At 40.5% G+C, this 22,511-nt stretch overlaps 1 non-coding gene across 1 annotated transcript; it reads left to right on the top strand.

Moving 5' to 3' along the window:
• The first annotated feature begins 7,646 nt into the window (after nt 1-7,646).
• On the top strand, nt 7,647-7,753 carry LOC133798958 (small nucleolar RNA R71). Its single transcript, XR_009876173.1, has one exon. It is a non-coding gene; the product is annotated as a small nucleolar RNA R71 (small nucleolar RNA).
• The last annotated feature ends 14,758 nt before the right edge of the window (nt 7,754-22,511 follow it).

The following is a 22,511-nucleotide window of genomic DNA, read 5'->3' on the forward strand; positions in this document are numbered from 1 at the left end:
TTGTTTTAGAGTTTAATCTAAAAGTTTTGTGGGAAATTTTTAATATATTTTGAAAATGCAACATTTTGGATTTTATTATATGAGTTTGACTAGGGTTGGTGGAATGATAATTTGACTTTGATAGAACTTGCATTATTTGGCCTTTGAGGCGAAATCATTGATGACATGTGTTTAGAAAAGTGATTTAGGCAATTTTATTGGATCGATTGTGCCTTTCAAGCCAACCTTGATTTAATTATCCTTAGTTACCCTTTTTGAGCCTTAAACTTGGTTTTTGTTCTTAATTATACTATTTGAGCCTAAATTTCCTAACGTAATTATTTCTGTTTTCCTTTTCCTTGGTTATCATAAGCATATAATTTGTGGGAAAGAAGAATGAAAAATAGTAAGGAATTGGTATGATTGGAATGTAGTATGATTGTACAAAAGAGAAGAGAGAGAAGTCTTTGAAAAAAAAAAAAAGGAATCACTTTGTCACACTCCTTGATTATATAGATATGGAAAATCTTAAGTTTGGGGGAGTGTGATTCAGAAAGAAAAAAAAAGAAAAAAAAAATGTATTAGAAAATGAGAAGTGTTGTAATCTCTCTCTCTAATTGTATAAAAGGGTGATTTTTGGTGTGGTAAAGAGAAATTTGGCTGGTTTTAAGGTTTTATGCTTATGGTAATGATTGAGTCTAAATGACAATTTTATCTACCCTTGCCTAAGCCTAACGTTATAACCTGTGAAGGTCCTTTTGATTTCGAAACACGTGTTGTTGACATTAGTGGAGAAGGTCGAGTAATGCAAGCATATTGTCGAGTTGGTTTGTGGAATTGTCTGGAATGAGTTGAGCATATATGATAGAATCCAAGTGTTTTAGTCATTTTCATGATATATTATTGATTTCCCTAATTGAACTGTACAAATTGGACTTTAAGGCAATTGAGCTGAAATTCTGGTTATAAATATTGCAATTGAGATTCCATGAGTTTTGGCAAAGTAGTGTAGATGGTAATGATGGTTTAGCTTGTTCGTTTGTGTTTGTTTCTTTTTGTTAGTTTAACTTAATCTTTACTCGAGGGCGAGTGAAGGTTAAGTTCGGGGGAGTTTGTTGAGTCTAGTTTTTGTTATGTTTTGGTGATGTTTTTAGTAGTCTTTTATTTCGTTTTTCTTTCATTTAGTGCGGGTTTATGCTTTGTTTGTTTGTTTTGGTGAATATCAGGAAGAATTGAGCATGTGGAAGAAAATGCCAAAGAAAGGGAAGAAATAATCAAGTTTTTCATCATATTTTGATTAAGAATGGTTCTCAACACAATTTGGAAGTGTTGGTGAAATTTTGGGATGAAAACTTGAAGAATTGAGAAATTCCTTAAGAGCCATGGCATGAGCAAAGTGGAGCTGCGGCTAGGGGGAGAAACAGAAGCATTGTTTTTTAGGACATCTTCGGGCCGCGACATGGCAATAGAGAGCCGCGGCATAGATGGGCGTTTTGCCCAGAATTCGTGATGCGGGCCGCGACATGGCTTCAGAGGGCCGCGGCATGGAAAGGGCTTTTTTCCCAGGAATTTGGACACGGGCCGCGGCATAGTGTATGTAGAGCCGTGGCCCGCCTCTTTAAAATTTGAAACCTTAGGTTTTAACTTGGCGAGAAAGAAGAAAGAAGAGGTGCGGACGAAAGGGAAGAGGACTGGTTTTGAAGGCTCAAGCTTAGAGTATTTTTACATGTTTTTCTTCTTCTTGATGTTGTCTTTAATTTTTGTTGTGATTAGCACCATGGTTAGGAACTAATTTTCTGTTTAGGATGTTTAATTGAATCATTTGAATCCTTGTTATGAACTAATGCAATTTTAATATTCTTCTTCTTCACTCTTCTTCAATTCCATATAATATGTTCTTTTAAATTGATTATTGATTGGCCATCTTTAGTCATTTACATATGTTTTTAAGTCAAAATCTGAGAAGTGAGATTTAATTATGCTGTGGTTCTATTGGACATAATTCTAATTTAGAACGAAAGTATCTGAATTAATTGTGTAACTGTTATTAAGTTGATTGAGATTAATGCTACCTGCGTGGTTCAATTTACCATAGAAATATAGGAAATTTTCATCTAGGTTGAGTTTATAATTCATAGTATGATTATAGGCTGCTTTATCAACTTGTTAATTGAATTAGGTCAAAAGAAGGAGAATTCACACTTTGCATTAGGGAATAATAGGGAGGATAGTTGATGAGATTGAATATCCTAATTGTTTCTCAGTGATTAAATTAAAAGTTTTTCCATTAGTTGTTATTCTATTTAATTTTCAATTATTGTTTCTGCAATTTGTAGTTTCTTTTGCTGTATTTATAAAAATCAAGAATTTCAATTCATCAAATAGAATAAGAAATTAATTGACTGGTAATTGGTAAATCAGTCCTTGAGGACGATACTTGGTTTTACCATTTTATTACGAGTTTGCGACTGTGTGCACTTGCATAGCTATAAATTTCGCAACAAGTTTTTGCATTACTTTGACCATGCCGCGGCCCGCGTAAAATTTCTGGGGTTCAATGCCGCGGCCCTCTGATACCTATGCCGCGGCCCGCCTCGATTTTCTGGGAAAACTGGGGTTCAATGCCGCGGGCCTCCTCATCCATGCCGCGGCCCGCCCCTATACTTCAACAATCCGTGGGCCTCTGGAACCCCCAATGCCGCGGCATCATATGGCTATGCCGTGGCCCTTAAGGATTTCCTATTTTTTTTATTTTTTTGATCTTTTTAATTTTTTTTTGATTTTTCACGTTTTTCACAATTCTAAAAGTCCAAAAATAAACCAAATATCCATTGTTTACAAATACAAAAGTAAAATAAATAACAAGTAAAACATAGGGTGCCTCCTACAAGCGCTGTCGTTAACGTCATTTAGCCGGACGCTGAACCCCTCTTCAGAGAGGCTTCAGAAGGAGGATAGACTTCGCTTGATCAAAACTACCACCCAAGTATGGCTTCAATCTCTGACCATTGACTTTAAAGGAATCACCTGAATTGCCCCGAACTTCCACAGAACCATATGGAAAGACTTGGACGACAGTGAATGGCCCTGACCATCTTGACTTCAATTTGCCAGGAAACAGTCGCAGTCTTGAATTGAAAAGAAGTACCTGCTGCCTTGGTTGGAACTCTTTTCTGATTATGTTCTTGTCATGCCAAGCCTTTGTTCTTTCTTTATAAATCTTGGCGTTCTCATAAGCCTCATTTCTGAACTCGTCAAGTTCATTCAGTTGCAACAACCTTTGTTCACTAGCGGCACTCCAATCAAAATTCAACTTTTTCATAGCCCAGAATGCCCTGTGCTCCAATTCAACTGGCAGATGACATGCTTTACCAAACACCAACCTGTAAGGAGACATGCCTATTGGTGTTTTGAATGCAGTTCTGTAAGCCCAAATCGCATCATTTAACTTTTTCGACCAATTTTTCCTTGAACTGTCAACGGTCTTCTCAAGGATGCTTTTTATTTCTCTGTTTGAAACTTCAACTTGCCCATTTGATTGAGGATGGTAAGGCAAAGCTTTTCAGTGATAAACTCCATAACGAGCCAACAATGCATCAAGTTGCTTATTCACAAAGTGTTTCCCTTCATCGCTAATCAGAGCTCGGGGAGTGCCAAATCTAGTAAAAATATGTTTCTGCAGAAAATTAAGCACAGTTTTACCGTCATTGGCTCTAGTTGCTGCAGCCTCCACCCATTTGGATACATAATCCACTGCCAATAGAATTTATTCATTGTTGTAAGATGGTGGAAAAGGCCCCATGAAATCGATGCCCCATACATCAAACAATTCCACCTCAAGAATCCCCTGTAAAGGCATTTCATTTCTCCTTGAGATATTACCAGTTCGCTGACACCTATCACAGGCTTTTACAAAAACATTGGCATCCTTGAATAATGAAGGCCAATAGAAACCACTTTGTAATACCTTGGCCGCTGTTCTTGATGCTCCAAAGTGCCCTCCACATTGTTGAGTATGACAGTGATTAAGAATGGACTGCATCTCTTCTTCGGGAACACACCTTCTGATAATCTGATCAACATAGTGCCTATAGAGAATAGGTTCCTCCCAATAGTAGTGTTTCACCTCAAAAAAGAATTTCTTTAATTGCTGCTTTGACATTTCAGGAGGCACAATTTTTGCAACCAAGAAGTTCACTATGTCTGCAAACCAAGGGACAGCTAAAGTCTCACTTACCCCAAACAACTGCTCATCAGGAAAGTGAACATTGATTTGAACTGCTTTCTTATTTTCAGTCTCCTCCAACTCAAGTCTAGAGAGATGATCCGCCACCACATTCTCGCTGCCCTTCTTGTCACGAATCTCCAAGTCAAATTCTTGAAGCAAAAGAATCCATCTAATCAGGCGGGGCTTGGCATCTTTCTTTGCCATCAAATATTTAATGGCAGAGTGATCAGTGTAGACAATCACTTTATTACCAATAAGATATGGTCGGAATTTATCACAAGCAAACACAATAGCTAGCAACTCTTTTTCTGTAGTGGCATAATTCAGCTGAGCATCATTTAGAGTCCGACTAGCATAGTAAATAGACCTGAATACCTTGTCAATCCGCTGTCCCAGAACTGCCCCCACTGCGTAATCACTGGCATCACACATCAAGTCAAAAGGAAATTCCCAATTCGGATCTATCACAATTGGAGCAGAAATAAGCTTTTCTTTCAAGAAATTGAATGCCCTCAAACATTCGTCATTAAAATCAAAGACAACTCCATTCATAAGCAGATTCGAGAGAGGCTTGGACACCTTTGAGAAATCTTTGATGAATCTTCGATTGAACCCAGCGTGAACAAGAAAACTTCTAACTCCTTTGACTGAAACTGGTGGAGGCAGCTTTTCAATGGTAGAAATTTTTGCTCTATCTACCTCAATTCCCTCACTTGAAATTTTATGGCCAAGAACAATCCCCTCTTTCACCATAAAATGACATTTCTCCCAATTCAACACCAGATTTTCCATCTCACAACGACGCAGCACGTTCTCCAAGTGACCCAAACAGAGGTCGAATGATGAACCAAAAACAGAGAAGTCATCCATGAAAATCTCAAAACACCGGTCTACCATGTCTGAAAATATGGCCATCATGCACCGTTGAAATGTTGCAGGGGCATTGCATAGTCCAAATGGCATTCTCCTGAAAGCAAATGTGCCATAAGGACATGTGAAGGTTGTTTTCTCTTGATCCTCTGGTGTAATAGCGATCTGATGATACCCAGAATACCCATCTAAGAAACAGTAGTAGCTATGGCCCGCCAATCTATCGAGCATCTGATCAAGGAAAGGTAAAGGAAAATGATCCTTCCTTGTGGCCTTATTAAGCTTGCGGTAGTCTATACAAATCCACCACCCCGTCACAGTCCTTGTTGGAATGAGTTCATTGTTCTCATTTTTCATCACAGCCATTCCACCCTTCTTAGGTACCACTTGCACAAGGCTCACCCATGCGCTATCAGAAATTGGGTAGATCACCCCAACATCCAACCATTTAAGAATCTGCTCCAATACTACTTCCTCCATAGCTGGATTGAGTCTTCTCTGGGCCTCTATGGATGGCTTGCTATTCTCCTCCAACAAAATTTTATGCATCACTGTCGATGGGCTGATTCATCTAATATCTGCTAAGGTCCACCCAATGGCCAATTTATGCTCCCTTAGAACCCTCAACAGTTTCTCCAATTCTACATTTGACAGGTCAGCTGACACAATGATAGGTAAGGTTTCATTGTCTCCTAGGTAAGCATAGCGCAAGTGATCTGGGAGGACCTTTAATTCCAACTACGGTGGCTGCTGAATGGAGGTTAGCGGTTTATCAGTCGCATCTGCTAGTTCTTGAAATTTCTTCCAATATGGAAAGAACGAGTTGATCCAGTTCACACATTCTCTGATCTCAGCATCATCATCATCATCGCCCTCATCACCCAATAATACTGCCTCTAAGGCATCACTGCTCACCCTTCTTTTGGAGACTACCTTTTCTATCACATCCACACTAAAACAACTGTCACTGCCACCGGATACTTCATAGACTTGAAGAGATTAAAGACCACCTCATCTCCTTGAACTCTAAGCTTAAGCTCTCCTTTGTGAACATCAATAAGAGCTTGGCCTGTGGCTGGAAATGGCCTACCAAGAATAATTGGGACATCTGTGTCCTCCTCCATGTCTAGAACAATAAAGTCAGCAGGAAATATGAACTTATCCACCTTCACAAGAACATCCTCGATAATACCTCGTGGATGTGTTAACGATCGGTCTGCGAGCTGTAAAGTGACAGTTGTGGGTTTTGCCTCCCCAAAACCAAGTCTTTTGAACATTGATAAGGGCATCAAATTGATACTTGCCCCCAGATCACATAAGGCGTGCTTACATTCAAACTTGCCAATGGTGCAAGGTATGGTGAAACTCCCCGGATCTCTCAGCTTTTGGGGTAATTTCCTTTGTAAAATAGCACTACACTCTTCAATGAGCGCTACAGTCTCATAGTCCTCCATTTTCCTTTTCTTTGACAGAATCTCCTTCATGAACTTAACATAACTGGGGATCTGCTCCAAGGCCTCAGCAAAAGGAATGTTTATGTGCAACTTTTTAAATACCTCTAGAAACTTAGAAAACTGTTTATCAAGTGTAGTCTTTCTAAGCCTCTGAGGGTATGGAACTCTAACTGGCTGCTCAATAACAACTGGCGGACTCTGTTCTGACTGTTGATGGTCTTCAGTAGCCCTTTCCGAATCAGACTGTTCACCCATCCCTTTATTCTGAACCACTGCCTGTGGAGATCTAGGCTGCGTAGTTTGCTTCCCACTCCTCAGAGTAATTGCCTGTACTTGCTCCTTGGGGTTTACTTCAGTATTACTAGGCAAGTTTCCCTGGGGTTTGTTATTGAGCATATTGGCCAACTGCCCAACCTGTGTCTCAAGGTTTCGAATAGAGGATCTGGTCTCAGTCATAAATTGAGTCTGAGTATTAGTATGAGTCAACAAGGCAGCTTGCAGTTCATTAGGCCTCTCAGGTTGAGGCATTGATTGTTGAGGCCTAAACTGTTGTGATGATGAAGCTTGATTCATAGGTGGCTGAGGCATGTTATTCTGAAATTGGCCTTGAAACTGAGGTTGTTGGCCGTGATTATTCTTCCACGAAAAATTGGGATGATTTCGCCACCCAGGATTGTAGTTGTTGGAAAATGGATTATTGAGTGGCCTTTGAAAGTTTCCCACCGCTTGAACTTGGGCATGATCCATTGAGGTGTTATTATTTATACAGATAGGGCACTGATCGATAGAATGAGCACCACCACACATTTCACACCTCACCGCCATCTGAACCGCATTAGCAGATACACTGCTCTGTTGTAACTGCTTGGTCAGAGAGGCTACTTGCGCTGTTTTAGCAGTGATTGCATCAAGCTCATGCACCCCAGCTACCTTTCTGGCTCCAGATGATCTTTCCTCAGACCATTGATGGTTATTTGTGGCCATGTCCTCTAGCAACTCATAAGCGCCAGTTGCGCTCTTGCTCATAAAAGTGCCACCTGCTGCAGCATCAATAATGGTTCTGGTTGTAGGACATAAACCATTGTAGAAATTCTAGTACTAGCATCCACTGTTCAATGCCATGATGAGGACATCTTCTCAGGAGTTCCTTAAACCATTCCCAAGCTTCATACAGTGACTCTCCGTCATTCTGGCAAAAGTTATTTATCTCTCCCCTCAATTTAGCAGCCTTGGACGAAGGGAAGAATTTGGATAAAAATTTCTGAGCTAGATCTTGCCAGGTGACAATAGAATTTGGCTGCAGAGAGTTCAACCAACTTTTAGCTCTGTCCCTTAGAGAAATTGGGAAGAGCCTAAGCTTGATTGCGTCATCACTCACCCCATTATATTTGAAGGTTCCACACAACTCCAGAAAGTTGGACAAATGGGTGTGAGGATCTTCAGAGGGCAACCCATTGAATTGCACAGAGGACTGCACCATTTGTAAAATAGCAGGCTTGATTTCGATGTTGTTGGCCTCAACAGCTGGTGGGCGTATACTATTTTGTACTCCCGTCAGAGTGGGTAGCACATAATCTCTCAGGCTCCTCTCAGCATTGGTCTGATCCTGAACCCCTTGTACAACTCCTGGATTTAGAACATTCCTGCCATCCCCGTCATTCTGTGCCATCTTCACAGAATTCTGGGCCTCTCTCTAGCTCTTTCTGATTTGATTGCAAGACTTTTCAATCTCGGGATTCAGAGGAACAAGTGTGGCTTTTCCTTTTCTGCCACGCATATACCAAAATTCACCTGAGATAGAAAAATTAAGCAACTAAACAGATTAGAAACAAGATAAATTAAAATCAAATTAGAATAAAAATTAATTAGACTGATATTGATAATTATTTTCAGTCCCCGGCAACGGCGCCAAAAACTTGTTGCGAAATTTATAGCTATGCAAGTGCACACAGTCGCAAACTCGTAATAAAATGGTAAAACCAAGTATCGTCCTCAAGGACTGATTTACCAATTACCAGTCAATTAATTTCTTGTTCTATTTGATGAATTGAAATTCTTGATTTTTATAAATACAGCAAAAGAAACTACAAATTGCAGAAACAATAATTGAAAATTAAATAGAATAACAACTAATGGAAAAACTTTTAATTTAATCACTGAGAAACAATTAGGATATTCAATCTCATCAACTATCCTCCCTATTATTCCCTAATGCAAAGTGTGAATTCTCCTTCTTTTGACCTAATTCAATTAACAAGTTGATAAAGCAGCCTATAATCATACTATGAATTATAAACTCAACCTAGATGACAATTTCCTATATTTCTATGGTAAATTGAACCACGCAGGTAGCATTAATCTCAATCAACTTAATAACAGTTACACAATTAATTCAGATACTTTCGTTCTAAATTAGAATTATGTCCAATATAACCACAGCATAATTAAATCTCACTTCTCAGATTTTGACTTAAAAACATATGTAAATGACTAAAGATGGCCAATCAATAATCAATTTAAAAGAACAGATTATATGGAATTGAAGAAGAGTGAAGAAGAAGAATATTAAAATTGCATTAGTTCATAACAAGGATTCAAATGATTCAATTAAACATCCTAAACAGAAAATTAGTTCCTAACCATGGTGCTAATCACAACAGAAATTAAAGACAACATCAAGAAGAAGAAAAATATGTAAAAATACTCTAAGCTTGAGCCTTCAAAACCAGTCCTCTTCCCTTTCGTCCGTACCTCTTCTTTCTTCTTTCTCGCCAAGTTAAAACCTAAGGTTTCAAATTTTAAAGAGGCGGGCTGCGACTCTACATACACTATGCCGCGGCCCGTGTCCAAATTCCTGGGCAAAAAGCCCTTTCCATGCCGCGGCCCTCTGAAGCCATGCCGCGGCCCGCATCACGAATTCTGGGCAAAACTCCCATCTATGCCGCGGCTCTCTATAACCATGCCGCGGCCCGAAGATGTCCTAAAAAACAATGCTTCTGTTTCTCCCCCTAGCCGCGGCTCCACTTTGCTCATGCCGTGGTTCTTAAGGAATTTCTCAATTCTTCAAGTTTTCATCCCAAAATTTCACCAACACTTCCAAATTGTGTTGAGTACCATTCTTAATCAAAATATGATGAAAAACTTGATTATTTCTTCCCTTTCTTTGGCATTTTCTTCCACATGCTCAATTCTTCCTGATATTCACAAAAACAAACAAACAAAGCATAAACCCGCACTAAATGAAAGAAAAACGAAATAAAAGAATACTAAAAACATCACCAAAACATAACAAAAACTAGACTCAACAGACTACTATGCTGATGATGTTAATACCAAGGAAGTAGGGTTACAGGTAAGGCTCCAGAAAGTGTTAGTTTCGATCTCGCTAGAGGTATTCAAGATAATGCTACAAGAAGAGAAGGGGTCAGGTATGAACAGAATTAATCTGAAGCCATAGAGAAGCTACTGAAGAACGCTTGAGGGACAGGGAGCACAACGAGACTGGTAAATACATCATCTAGAACGTACGTATCTTCGAAGGCGGCTACACCAGAGATTAGAAGAACAGTAAAACTTGAAGTTAGACTGAATGGATAGAGTTAGATCAGAAGTTCAGAAGGCATAGTGAGGATCGATTAGTGCTTGGTGATGTAGGAATATGCGTGTTATGGATGAATACAGAAGGGTAGCATGAAGGACCTAATTTTTGATAAAGATATGAAACTGTGAGGGGTACATCACAGGTTGAGACGCACCCAGGCACTGACCGACGCGAGGGTGGATCGAGTCTCGCGGGAGGTAAAAGAATGGGAACATGATCGATATACATGGAACGTTAAGTTGGCGGTGTATTTTAAGAGTAAGATATTTGAGCGTTCGGTGATTTGTAAGAAAGATAACCTTGAGACCAAGATTTAGTGAAACGTAATAGATTGATTGTTGATATTAGAAGTCATCGACTGTATGAGGAGGAGATTTAATTGGAGGTAAACCTCTTACTTGGGAGGTGTGTGTCATTTAAACAGAAGGCCACAGGCTATAGTAGAATGAGCAAGGTAACGAATGAGATTGGTATAACATTGGTGTGTGGTGATGAACAGATACGTATCCCTTTGGACAACAGAATCCGGAGTGATGGTTTTGTGAAGACGGAGAAGAACCCTGTTAATGTAATACGAGTTAAGGTACAAGGATCGGATGAGTGGTCCGATGGGAATTTATGGTGGAGATGAGAATTCTAAATGAAGATCACTTCACCTTCTAGGGTATATTGTACCGGGAGGTTTAAATGGGTGACAAACTTTAATATGCTTGGATATTGGAAGGTAAAGGAATGGACCACATTAGACTATAAGTAAGGTGATTGGACAGGGAAAGTTATAACTCAACTGAATAAGTAAATGTAATTTGGTTCATATGAACTGGTAATGGGGCAGAGCATTGATAATGATGAGTTGGAACCCTATAGCTCTCCAAGTTTTGGTAAGGAACTAAAGAATGAAGAGAATAGAGTGGGAACCTGGAGTTATTGGTGATTGCAGACGGAATAGCAATCTGGCGACTTAATAGTTATTTTAAGGGATTAAGCATTGAGTGTGTGAATATTAGAGATATTAAGGGAAGTATAATCCTTGAGGAAATAGTCACAGTGATTAATGCTGGGGTACAGCTAAGGTGACACAATATAGGACAAGGTGAGATAAAAAAAGCAAAGGGATAGTTGTAACGACCCAAAATTACTAATAAGGCTTAAGGGCCTTGATTAGTGTGCCGGGAGGGCATAATTTGAAGTTATGTGAATTAATGGTGAAAATGTATGATTATGTGTTATGCATGGTCCTATGACTATGTGGATATGTGAAATGCATGTTTATGAGTACTAGATAAGCATGCGGGCCCTGTTTAGCTTGTAAGGGCATAATTCTAATTTTGGCCCGTTAGGGCATAAATGGGATAAACTGTTGAGACCACATTATTATATGGATATATTTATATTTGCAACATTCGGCACGAGGCGATCCTAGGGAGCAAGTTAGTGAAAAAGTCACAACGGGACTCGATACCCGACTCGGGGCGAGTCAATGGGTATTTAGGGCAATAGAATTTTATTTGGGTTTTTTAGTTATGAAAATAAATAATTGGAGATATATTTATGGTTAGGAAGCTTAGGAGGGAATACTGGGGAAATTTACCATTTTTCCCTCGGGGACATTTTTGGTACCCCGAGCCTTGGGATTAACTTAAGAGGCTTAAGTTAGATAAGATAAAGACAAGAAACGTTTAGAAGTCTGCCTGTAACCAACTCTCTCTCTCTCCCTCTCTCTCTCTCTTTCTCTCTCTTTTCTCTCAAGGAGTCTTCCAAGCTAGACATTGAACCAAGGGATTTTTTAGCTGGGTTCACAAGAATTGGAGCTCTAGAATTGGAGTTTAGCTCAGTTATTATTGGTGGATTCAATTAGAGTTTGAGGTAAGATTTGAATTAAGGTTTAAGTTCTAAGTTTTAAGTGTTTTGGGTCTTTGATGTTGAGAGTTGAATTGAAGCTTTGGGTGAGGATTTGAGTTGAATTTTTGTTAGGTTTTATTGCTGGGAACTTAGGGATTAGCTCTACAACTACAAGGTTGATTTGCTCTCCAGAAAAGGTAAGCTCTTAATAATGGTTAGCCTTTGAATTCTATGAATTGCTGGATGTTTTAGGAGGTTTATGAGCTTTTTAATTTCAAGGATTGAAGTGTGGTTTTGATGAGTCCTTAGACTAGTTTTCCTATGGGTTTTGTTCCTGGAAGCATATTTGAACTGCTGTGATAATTAGAATATGTTATTGGGATGATTTTCGATTAGTTTGGTTGAGATTTGGTAGATGAAAATGGAATTTTTCTGGGTTCAAAGGGGTTGGGCTGCGACTCAGTTCTTGGTGTGCCACGACCCTCTAGAATAGATGTGTGCCAGGAAGGAGGGCGGGCCGTAGCATGGGAAGCTTAGGACCGCTGCCTGTGTGTGTTGTCTGGGGAGGTTGGGCCTCTAGTAGGGGGCGGGCTGCGGCATGGAGAGCCTTTGGTCGCGACTCTTAAGGGCATTTTGGCCTTAGGGAGGTTTTAAGCGCGGGAACTTAACTTAGGGTGCTCAGGGTTGATTCCACAACCGTGTTTGGTGGAATTTGAGGTCCCGAAGGCTAGAACTTGGTCTGGAAACCCTTAATCATTTATTATTTATGGAATCCTTTATCATGGTTGTGACTATGTGTACGCTTGGGCTCGGGGCTAGATCGTGCTCGGGGGTCGTCTTTCTTAATCAAAGCACTTGGAATTAAAGGTAAGAATTCTACACCTGTTTGTGTGGATAGGTTGGGACTAAGTGTTCCCTATATTCGTATGCGCTGTTATATGATTTTGATAAACCATATGAATATGTTGGGACTAAGAGCTCCCTATAATTTTATGAATGTCATGACGTGGTATTATGCCATGGGGACATGTGACAAACGACCTAAGAGTGCCGAAATCAATACTTGCGCACAGGGCGCAGCTCAACCTCTGGTAGCTGAGGACAACTTATTAATCACTAAGCTCGGTTAATCTAGTCGGATTCAGTGGATATAACACTGGGGGTGGCCTAAGTGAGCCGAAGACAGTGGGTTAAATAGAGGGTACGACCTAAGGGCGCCGACCCTGAATATTGTTTAATGGCTGTGATAAACCGTTGATTATGAACGTGATTATTGTGGTTAATCTGATGAATATGATATGATGATTATCTGCATGACAAGTTGTTAATTTGTCGATTGTTATCACTGAACAGGTGAATGTTATGACCTGTTGAATACTTGGTTGTGCTTTGTAGAATAATTGGTGATTGATACTGATCATGCTATGATATTATGTTTTCTTGCTAGGCCTCGGCTCATGGGTGCTACATGGTGCAGGTAAAAGCAGGGGTAAGACGAATTGACCATGGGTTGGAGAGCTCTGGGGGCGAGGTGTACATTGTCATCTGCTCTGCCGCTGCAGTTGAGGGATTGTACAAGGACGGAAACCTAAAATGTGTATTTTTCCATTAGAGTGGCTTGATTATTTATAACATTTGGAAATTCTGTAATTACGTCATTTAAACCCTGATTTAAGATCCCGTGTACCAAACATTTATTTTAATGAAAATTATTTGTTTATAACCAAAATCTTTTAAACTTAACCTGTTTATCCCTTTAGATTCATGTTTTTATTTAAATGACTTGATTACCAAGTCTCGCACTATTTCAAATACATAGTGTAACGATCTTGGTTATTCAGGGCGTTACCACTGCCGTTTGAACCCCAGATTGTTGGTGCTTCCTTCTCCTTGGGGTTTTTCTACCCGGTACTTTTTTAACTTTCCTGACTGGAGAAGAAACTCTATCTCATCTTTGAGATGATTGCATTCGTTTGTATTGTGACCATAATCTCCATCGAAATGACAAAACTTATTCATGTCTCTTTTACTCATCTCCTTCCTGATGGGTGGGGGTTTTTGGTAGGGAACCTCTTGATGACTTGCGAGATATATTTCTGTTCGCCTAGCCGAAAGAGTGGTGTTATTAGTGAACCCAGGTTCATACTTGGTTGGATTATCGTTTGGACCCAACTTAGCCTTCTTTTTTTCATGGCGGTCAGACCCATTATTCCCACGTTTCTTTCCACAATTTTGACCGTTTCCACCATTCTTAGGAGGGTTAGTTGATCTGCCCGGATTGTTTATGCCTTTCTCCTATTTCTCGATCGCGTCATTCAATTCCATATACTTGTCCGCTCGGTCAAGAAATCTTTGAAGTGTTGAAATTGGATTTCGATGGACACTATCCCACAAAGGGTTTCGATAAGTTATTCCAGAGGATATGGCAACCATCTTCTCCTCGTCTCCAACAACAGTTACTCGGTTGGCTTCTCTCATGAACCTCTGTATATAGTTCTTTAGAGACTCATCCTTTCCTTGTTTGATGTCTGCCAAGTGGTTGGCATAAATTGGTGGAGTCCAAGCAGCGTTGAACTATCTACAAAACTCCTTCCTAAAAGTTTCCCAAGAGGTGATGGAATTCAACTTCAATTTCCTATACCATTCCTGGGTAGTATCAGATAATGTAGTCGGGAAAACTCTACAACGATAATTGTCACTCACCCCGAGCAGCTCCATTTGGTCTTCAAATTTCCCAACATGTCTAATGGGATCTGCCTTTTCTGTATATATTGGCAGCACTCGTGCTTTAAATTTTGCCGACGGTTGGGCTGCTCTAATCCGGGCACAAAATGGACTGCCACGCTGGTGGTCTACCGTGTCCATCCTGGAAGGTCGTTTTGACAAACCTTGCACTGCAGCCATTAGCGCGTCAAGCTGGGCTTGGATGGCTGGTGCAACTGATGGGGTTCAAAGGTCTTGACCGCCTGGTTGGGCATTTCCATCTGGTGCACTATCGTCAAGTATTTCTACTTGACTGGTAGGGCAGTTCAGATCTTTCCCTTCGACCGGGATGGTCCTCCTCTTGTCGCTGATAACGTCCCTTAGATCATTCTGAGAAGTGCGTACTCCTAACTGATCAAACACTGTACTCTTATAATTTTTAGAAGGCTTACCGCGCAGGACTTGCTCTCTCCCACAATGCTGCTGGCCAGGATGTAATAGAGGCTTTTCGGTACATCTTGGGCAGTCTTTTCCTCCATGTGGTTCGTTGCCCTGTTTATCCTTTGATGGATCAGTGTGATGACTAGCAGCCTCATCACAACCATATCCATCTTTAAACTGTGAAGTTTTCTTATCTCGAGGAGTCTTGGTCTGATTATGCCTAGGTGGAGTCTTCTTACCGCCTAACCGGTGACTCCCTGATGTAAAAGTTTCTGATTGGTGGCTCCTGGAAGGGGCTCTAGAGTTCTCCCTTTGCGTCGAGGCAGTTTCAGAGCAGACCCCCATCTTCCTCTCGACTAGGGGGATTACTCCTACTTCTATCCGGCCCCCAAGAATTGCATCTGCCAGCGGTCCTTTGACCAGCATTATTATTCCTTGCTCCTTTGGTGGCTGCTCCTCGTTCTGTGGTTTGGGCATTGACCTGGGTCAACTGAGTAGCCGCTTCTAGAGCAAGTGCAGCCTCACGATGTCGCCGATCGACCTCCTCCTGCCATCGCTTGATCTCTTCACTTCTGGCACCCATCTCCTGTTTTTGCTGCTCGAATGCAGCCTTCTGCCTGCCCATTTCCTCAGTGAAAGACTCCTACCGAGCATTGAATTGCATCATCTCCTCTTTGAAAGAGCCTATTGCTTCCTGGAGTTGTTCGACGACTGGAGTTGTCTCCTCGAGAAAGACCCTGGGCTCAGTCTCAGGGTTATGAGGTCCAGGACCTTTCGATCTAGCAGGCTCTTTTGGTGAACCTGGCTTCTTAGACACCATATTGGTATTCTTGGGTGCCATATTGGTAGGATGGTAGTGTATTTCTTCTATTTAGGCTCTCAATGAAAGCACCAAAAATGTTGACCACGATTTTGGCCAACTGCGAGTAGACGCAAAAATGACAATAAACCTTGAATAGAAAGTAAATAACACAAGTAATGTTTATAGTGGTTCAACCCCAATTTTTTGGTAATAGCCTAATCCACTTAGAGTTGTGATTTATACAACCTATACTCAAGATCAGATGAACCTTAGTCAACTGAGTTTCTCATTTATAAGTAGGAAAATACAGTGTTTCTCTTTGAACTCTCAGTAAATGCTCCTAGAAATCCCCAAGTAATGGTCCCAAAGTCTCCAAACTAGAGAGCTTTCTTTTCAGTTCCTCAAATTTCCGATCCCCTAAAATGATACAATGAGTTCTTTATTTATAGGCTCATGATCGTATATGAAAAAGTATCTCATTTGACGGGGTCCTTGGTTGTTCCAACCAACCTTAATTAATAAATAATAAACATATTTAAATTAATACAATATAGCTATTACTTTGGGATATTTGAGAGGTTTCGGTGGCAGTTACGAATGATTCTGGTTGAAGCTATTACTAAGGCTTTACTGAAGAGTCACTAGACGGTTAACTCCTGAGATTTTGATCTGTCGATCGACCAAATCCATTCCCCGAAGTGACTGATCGGTCAAGACACTTCACCGGTCGGCCAAAGCACACCGCTGGTTAGGCATGGCACCTCACCAGTCGAGCATTACACACCATTGGTCAGGCATGGCACACCACTAGTCGGCCAAATTTATTTCTTGACCAGCAATATCATAACTCCCCAGGTTAGTTCTCAACCTTTTTACTTCTTTAAATAACATATTTATTGACTTTTAATGTGTCATTTACTGACCATGTATTGCCACTTTTCTATCCGATTGCCACGTCATTGAACAACACTTTTGGGGATAACATTATTATTATTATTATTATTATTATTAAGATTGTTAATAGGAAAAACTACATGAGAAAACGATGGTATATTTTTCTAAATTAATTTAATTTGTTTAGTAATTTTCAATGATTAAGTAGTAAGATTTTTAATGATTTAAGTAATTAATATATAAATATCTTACTTAAATTTAAACAAATGTTGACGAGATTTTAGAACATGCTACACTTTTTTAAAAAATTAATTTATTTTTTTAATAATTTTGTATGATTAAGTAGTTAAGAAGTGGAATTAGAATTAATTACTATTATTATAATCTAAAAAGTGATAAAAAATTAGATTAAGCCTATGTTTGGTAGGCTGGAAAGAAAACAGGAAAGATAGAAAAAATGAAGTGGATTGAAAAAGTAAAGGAAAGAAAAGAAAGATATTTTTGCACCCACTTGTTTGGTAGAAAGATAGGAAAGAAAATTACTTTATTTCTTTTGTTTGGTATTTGAGTTAAAATTGAGAGGAAAGAAATATATTTTGACATTTTTGCCCTTAAATTTATATGTTATTTATACTTATATTAATCTTTATATGTATTACTTCTTATTTTGAACCCAAAGTTTTATAAATTATCCTGCCTATTATTGAAAATTAGAATTTAAAAAAAAAAAAACTATGCCTACCCTTTTCTATTTTTATTTCTTTCTTTTCTTTCATATTCTTAAAATAAAACATATAAATAATTTATATTACAAAATTTAGACTAAAAATAAATAAACGAGCAAATATAAAAAGCTAAATATATATATATATTATTTTTTAGTGGTATATAAAAATATGAAGATAAAACATAAATGAATGATTTTAACTTACAAAGTTAAAAAAAAAGTATTGTGAACAAATTAATGAAATAAATATAAATAGGATGTTTATATTGATAGTAGTAATGATATTCATGAATAAATAAAATAAAATCATATTTTTAAAGATTTAATTTATTAAAAACGAAATAAAAAAAATGTAGGAGTAACACAAGGTTAGTTTAGTCAAATAAAATTATTAAGAATTTAACCTCTAGTTTTCTCTTCAATTTGGAGAGAAAATATTTGTTGTGGGTCCCACTTTTTTTTTTCCTCACACTTTTCTTTCCCTCTACATTTTCTCTTCTGCCAAACAACTTTCACTTTTGCTTCTCTCCAATTTTCTCTCCAAAAATTTCTTTCCTCCCATTTTTCTTTCCTAACAAACAAAGGGTAAATGAGAAAATAGATAGAGTGGTTTGAAGAGATTTTAGAGTGCCGCATCATCTCTTTGGTGTTCTCCTTTTTCTCTTTTTAATGATTCAAGTAATTAATATACAAATATCTTATTTAAATTTATACTAATGTTGAAGAGATTTTAGAACATGGTACAATTTTATAAAATTAGTTTGATTTTTTTAATAATTTTTAATGATTAAATAGTTAACAAGTGGAATTAGAATCAATTACTATTATTATAATATATAAAATGCTGTTGACAGTAAGAACTCGTCAACGATTGATGGTTAGAAAACTTCGATCTCTATACTATAGGAAGCTATGAATCAGATAGAAAGAACTCTAAACAACAGGAGAAAACTTAGGCAACCATGAATACCAGAAACATATATTTCTTAAGTCTCGTTTTTACATTCAGTTTTCCAACCCCTTAGCCTGAGGGGTTGGAGCCTATTTATAAGGGGGGGCTCTATTGACCCTGGATACAAACAAGTCCCGGACCACAGGGACGTACATAGGTACTCTGATAATGTAGTGGCTCAGGGCGTAGTGGTGTCTACCCTGATGGTGTCAGAGTCGTGGCCTTGGACATAGTACTGTCGGCTCTGGCGTATGGTCGGGGGTGTCCAAGTGGTACCACCACTCTCCGTACAGGTCCGTACCGCCACTACTCCTCAGACGCAGATCATAGGGTCGTGCCTCTGTTCTTCCCATAACCGTACACCCCGTGTCAGCGCACGTGTTCCGTACTCGGTTGTCCTCATCAATTCCCGTTCAATGATCCATGTTCGTTTGGCATATCAACAAGGTTCCCCCAAGTGATCTCGTGCCTATGCCGAGGAAGCTTCAACCTATGCATGTCCTGAGAAGTCAAGGTGCCAAGGGTCAGGGCCGGCCTATGCGGATCGCATAGACACGAGGCTAGCAGCAAGAGCGTCGTGGCAAGGCCACACCCTCGCATAGCGAGGCTGGCCTTTTTCCCTCAGGTAAGAGCATGGTACGGGCATAGCAACAAGGTAGCACCCTCGCATAGCGAGGCTGCCTCTCCTCCTTCCAGGTGCAGCGTCGCGAGGCTAGGAGCATGGATGCCACAACAAAGCCCCCACCCTCGCATGGCGAGGCTGACATTCTTCCTCCGAGTGTAGGCAAGGCTTGATGCTTGATGCCTGATGGAACCGGGCGCATACGGACGACTAGTTAGGGACCCTCGCATAGTGAGGGTGAAGTTCGGATGGGCAAGTGGCCGAGGGCCCTCGCCTAGTGAAGGTGTCTCGTAGTATAGAGCTTCATCCGTGAATAGAATTCTCAAGGAGAAATTTCCACATTTACACTTCCCCCCGAGTCTATAAGTACACTTTTAAGTGTGTTTGTAGACTCTCTCCACTTCTCTTGCTTGACATGCACGGCCAATCTTGGGGGATTTTTCCTTGGCAATTTTTCCAATGCCTTTTGAAGAATCATGAGGTGAGGCTTGGGGTTGTGTTTCTTTTTAGTGGCCAAAGAAACACAAAAGTCACCCAACACTTGGGGGATCCATGAAAGATCCTAAGATTGCATAAGGACCAATCATCCTCCATCGCGGATCCCAAGGTTACCCATACTCTTGATCTCCACCATTTATAGGGAAATAGATCCAAGGGCTAGGGAGCATTGACTTTCCCTATAAATACTCCAAGGCTTGAAACCACTTCTCTACACAAAGACTTGCTTAGCCTAGTGGTATTCCCTCTAAGCCTCTTCCAAGAGCTCCAAGGTTCTATTCTCAATAGAAGCATTTTTGAGGTACCCCTTCTTTTATTTCCATTCTCCGTTCTTTTCTCTTTTTTTTTTCTTTGTTTTGTTTTAATAAAATTTTTTTTCTTTAGCTTCGTGGTGACGCTGGGCATTACCTCGCTCCTACGGTCTTGCTCCTGCTCCTTCGTAAGTCTGTCCTTGCATCCCCTCAGCTTCGTATTCCCACAGGTATGTCTCCTTCATCTCTTCTCCCTTTTGTTTTCATCAAATTTAAGGGGCTCTGGAAAGTTCCTCTTATTACTGTTGTTCGTGGGCTATATGTTTTTCTTTGATTTGATGAAGATAATCTTTCTGGTGCACCTTCATTATACTTGTAAAGACACGTTAACCCATTGGGCTATTGTGGTCCTTTTATGTTCTTTGCGCGCGCTTATTACTTTTTTGCGAGAAGCGTCCTTCTCGTCCTTATACATAGTACTATTTTTTTTCCAAGGGTCCCTTGTAAGACCCTTTTTGGGCTAGCCGGCTTAATGGCCGATCTAGACTTATCGGGTGATTCCCTCCTTACAGCCTCACCTCTTGGGGTGTCGGCCTTTCGTTGGGGGTTATTCTTTTTTAACTGCTCCCTTGATATTCATAAGGGTAGCTAATCCTTTTGAATATAAGAGATTTTTTTTTTTTGTTTACTTTTGTCGTCCTACCCCCCAAGTACCTGGTGAGATTTATCTTGGCGGGGACTTTAGTTGATGCTTGCACAAAGAAGTAAGTAACATACGAAGCGGAAAACAGTTTCATTCATAGTAGTCAGATTACAACGATATATAAATAGATAAAAGGCTTACATCTACTTAGGAGGTTATCTAGGTAACATCTTTGATTCTTGTCTACCAAAATAGCATACCCTGCAACAAACTAAACATAGCTACTACCTGCATCAGGGGTGGGAGCCTTACTGCTACCCGGTTGGGTCCTTCACGATCCTGGGATCTAGTTCCTGTGGGTCTGTGCCCCCATGCACCACCATCGTCATCGGTTCTCGCAGTTTCGCAGAAGTGTGAAAGGTGGTGTTATAACACTCTCTAGCCTCTCTTTGTTCTCCCTTCATGCCCGCTACCCCACCAGGAGTTGGGAACTTGATGGTGAGGTGATATATTGAAGTGATTGCTTTCAATTCTCTTAGGGATGGCCTCCCCAATACCGCATTGAAAGCCGAAGCACAGTCTACTACGACGAAGTTTGTCATGATCGTGGTCTGTCAGGGTTGTTCTCCCATGGTGAGTGCTAATTCGATCACCCCTAAGGGTTGCATCGAGTTCCCCGCGAACCCGTATAAGGTGGATTGACAAAGCTTCAAGTGCCTGATGCCCAAGCCCATCTTCTCCAAGGCGGGGCGATATAAGATATCTACGGAACTTCCATTGTCTATGAGGACCCGATGCACTCGTAGGTTGGCCAACTGGATTGTCAACACCAGAGGATCATTATGGGGGAAGTGCACCCCTCGTGCATCCTCCTCGGTAAAGGTGATCGAGTCATTTTCTCCTTTAAAGCTTTTCGGGGGGCGCTGTTCCAGACTCATGACACAAGGTGGTGGACTTCGCCTGGCTTTTCTAGCGTACCTATCTCGTCCTTTCCGGGAGTTTCCCCAAGCCCCGGACCTCCAAAAATAGTTCTTACTTCTCCCTGGATCTCTGGAGCTTCTCTTTGCGTCTTAGATATTACTGGTTCATCCTCCGACTTCGGCCTTTCTTTCCTAGCATATCGGCCTAGGTGCCCCCTGCGGATGAGCTCTTCAATTTCTTCTTTCAAATGAATACACTCTGCTGTGGTGTGACCAATATCCTTGTGGTATTGACAGTATCTATTTGGATCCCTCTGGGACCGATCCTTCCTCATTGGTGGGGGCTTCTTGAAGGGAACCCGCCTCTCGTTGGTGAGGTAGATATGCTCCCTTGTATCCGTCAGGTCTGTATAGAAGGTATAAGCCGTTTTCCTAGGGTCGCTTCCCCGCTTGGGCTTTCTATGTTGATCATCCCTCGGCCCTTCGTACGCCCTCTTCTTCTTTGCACCATTCGACCCTTCATTAGTCGGGGGCTTTGCGGTGGACTCACACTTTCCCGCCTTTAAGTTCACGTGGCCATCCTCTACACGAATATACTTCTGCGCTCTCTCGTAGAAGTCATCTAGGTCTGTGACTTCCCTTTTGAGCATATTATCCCACAATTTGCTTCTCGGAAGCACCCCAGCAGTGATAGCCATTTTTAACTCTCTGCGGGTCAAGCTCCCCACTTTGGCTGCTTCCATGTTGAACCTGTGAATGTAGCTTTTTAGACTCTCATTTTCGCCCTGTTTTACATTGGCGAGGCTGGTGCCCGGCATAGTATAATCACATACGGCATGATGTTGTTGGAGAAACTCATCTGAAAACTGTTGCCAAGACCTGACGGATCCTGGCCGAAGTCTCTTAAACCATTTGTATGCGGGTTCTTTCAGCGTGACTGCGAAACAGTGGCATCTAGCCCCGCTGCTTATCCCTCTTAATTTCATCAAGTCATTGAATGCGTCTAGGTGGTACTTGAGGTCGGTGCTTCCTTCATACGGGGTCATATGAGGCTCCTTGAAGTTGGCTGGGAGTCGGATGGCTT

This window comes from Humulus lupulus, chromosome 8 (genome assembly GCF_963169125.1).
Source record: "Humulus lupulus chromosome 8, drHumLupu1.1, whole genome shotgun sequence".
NCBI classification, from domain to species: Eukaryota; Viridiplantae; Streptophyta; class Magnoliopsida; order Rosales; family Cannabaceae; genus Humulus; species Humulus lupulus.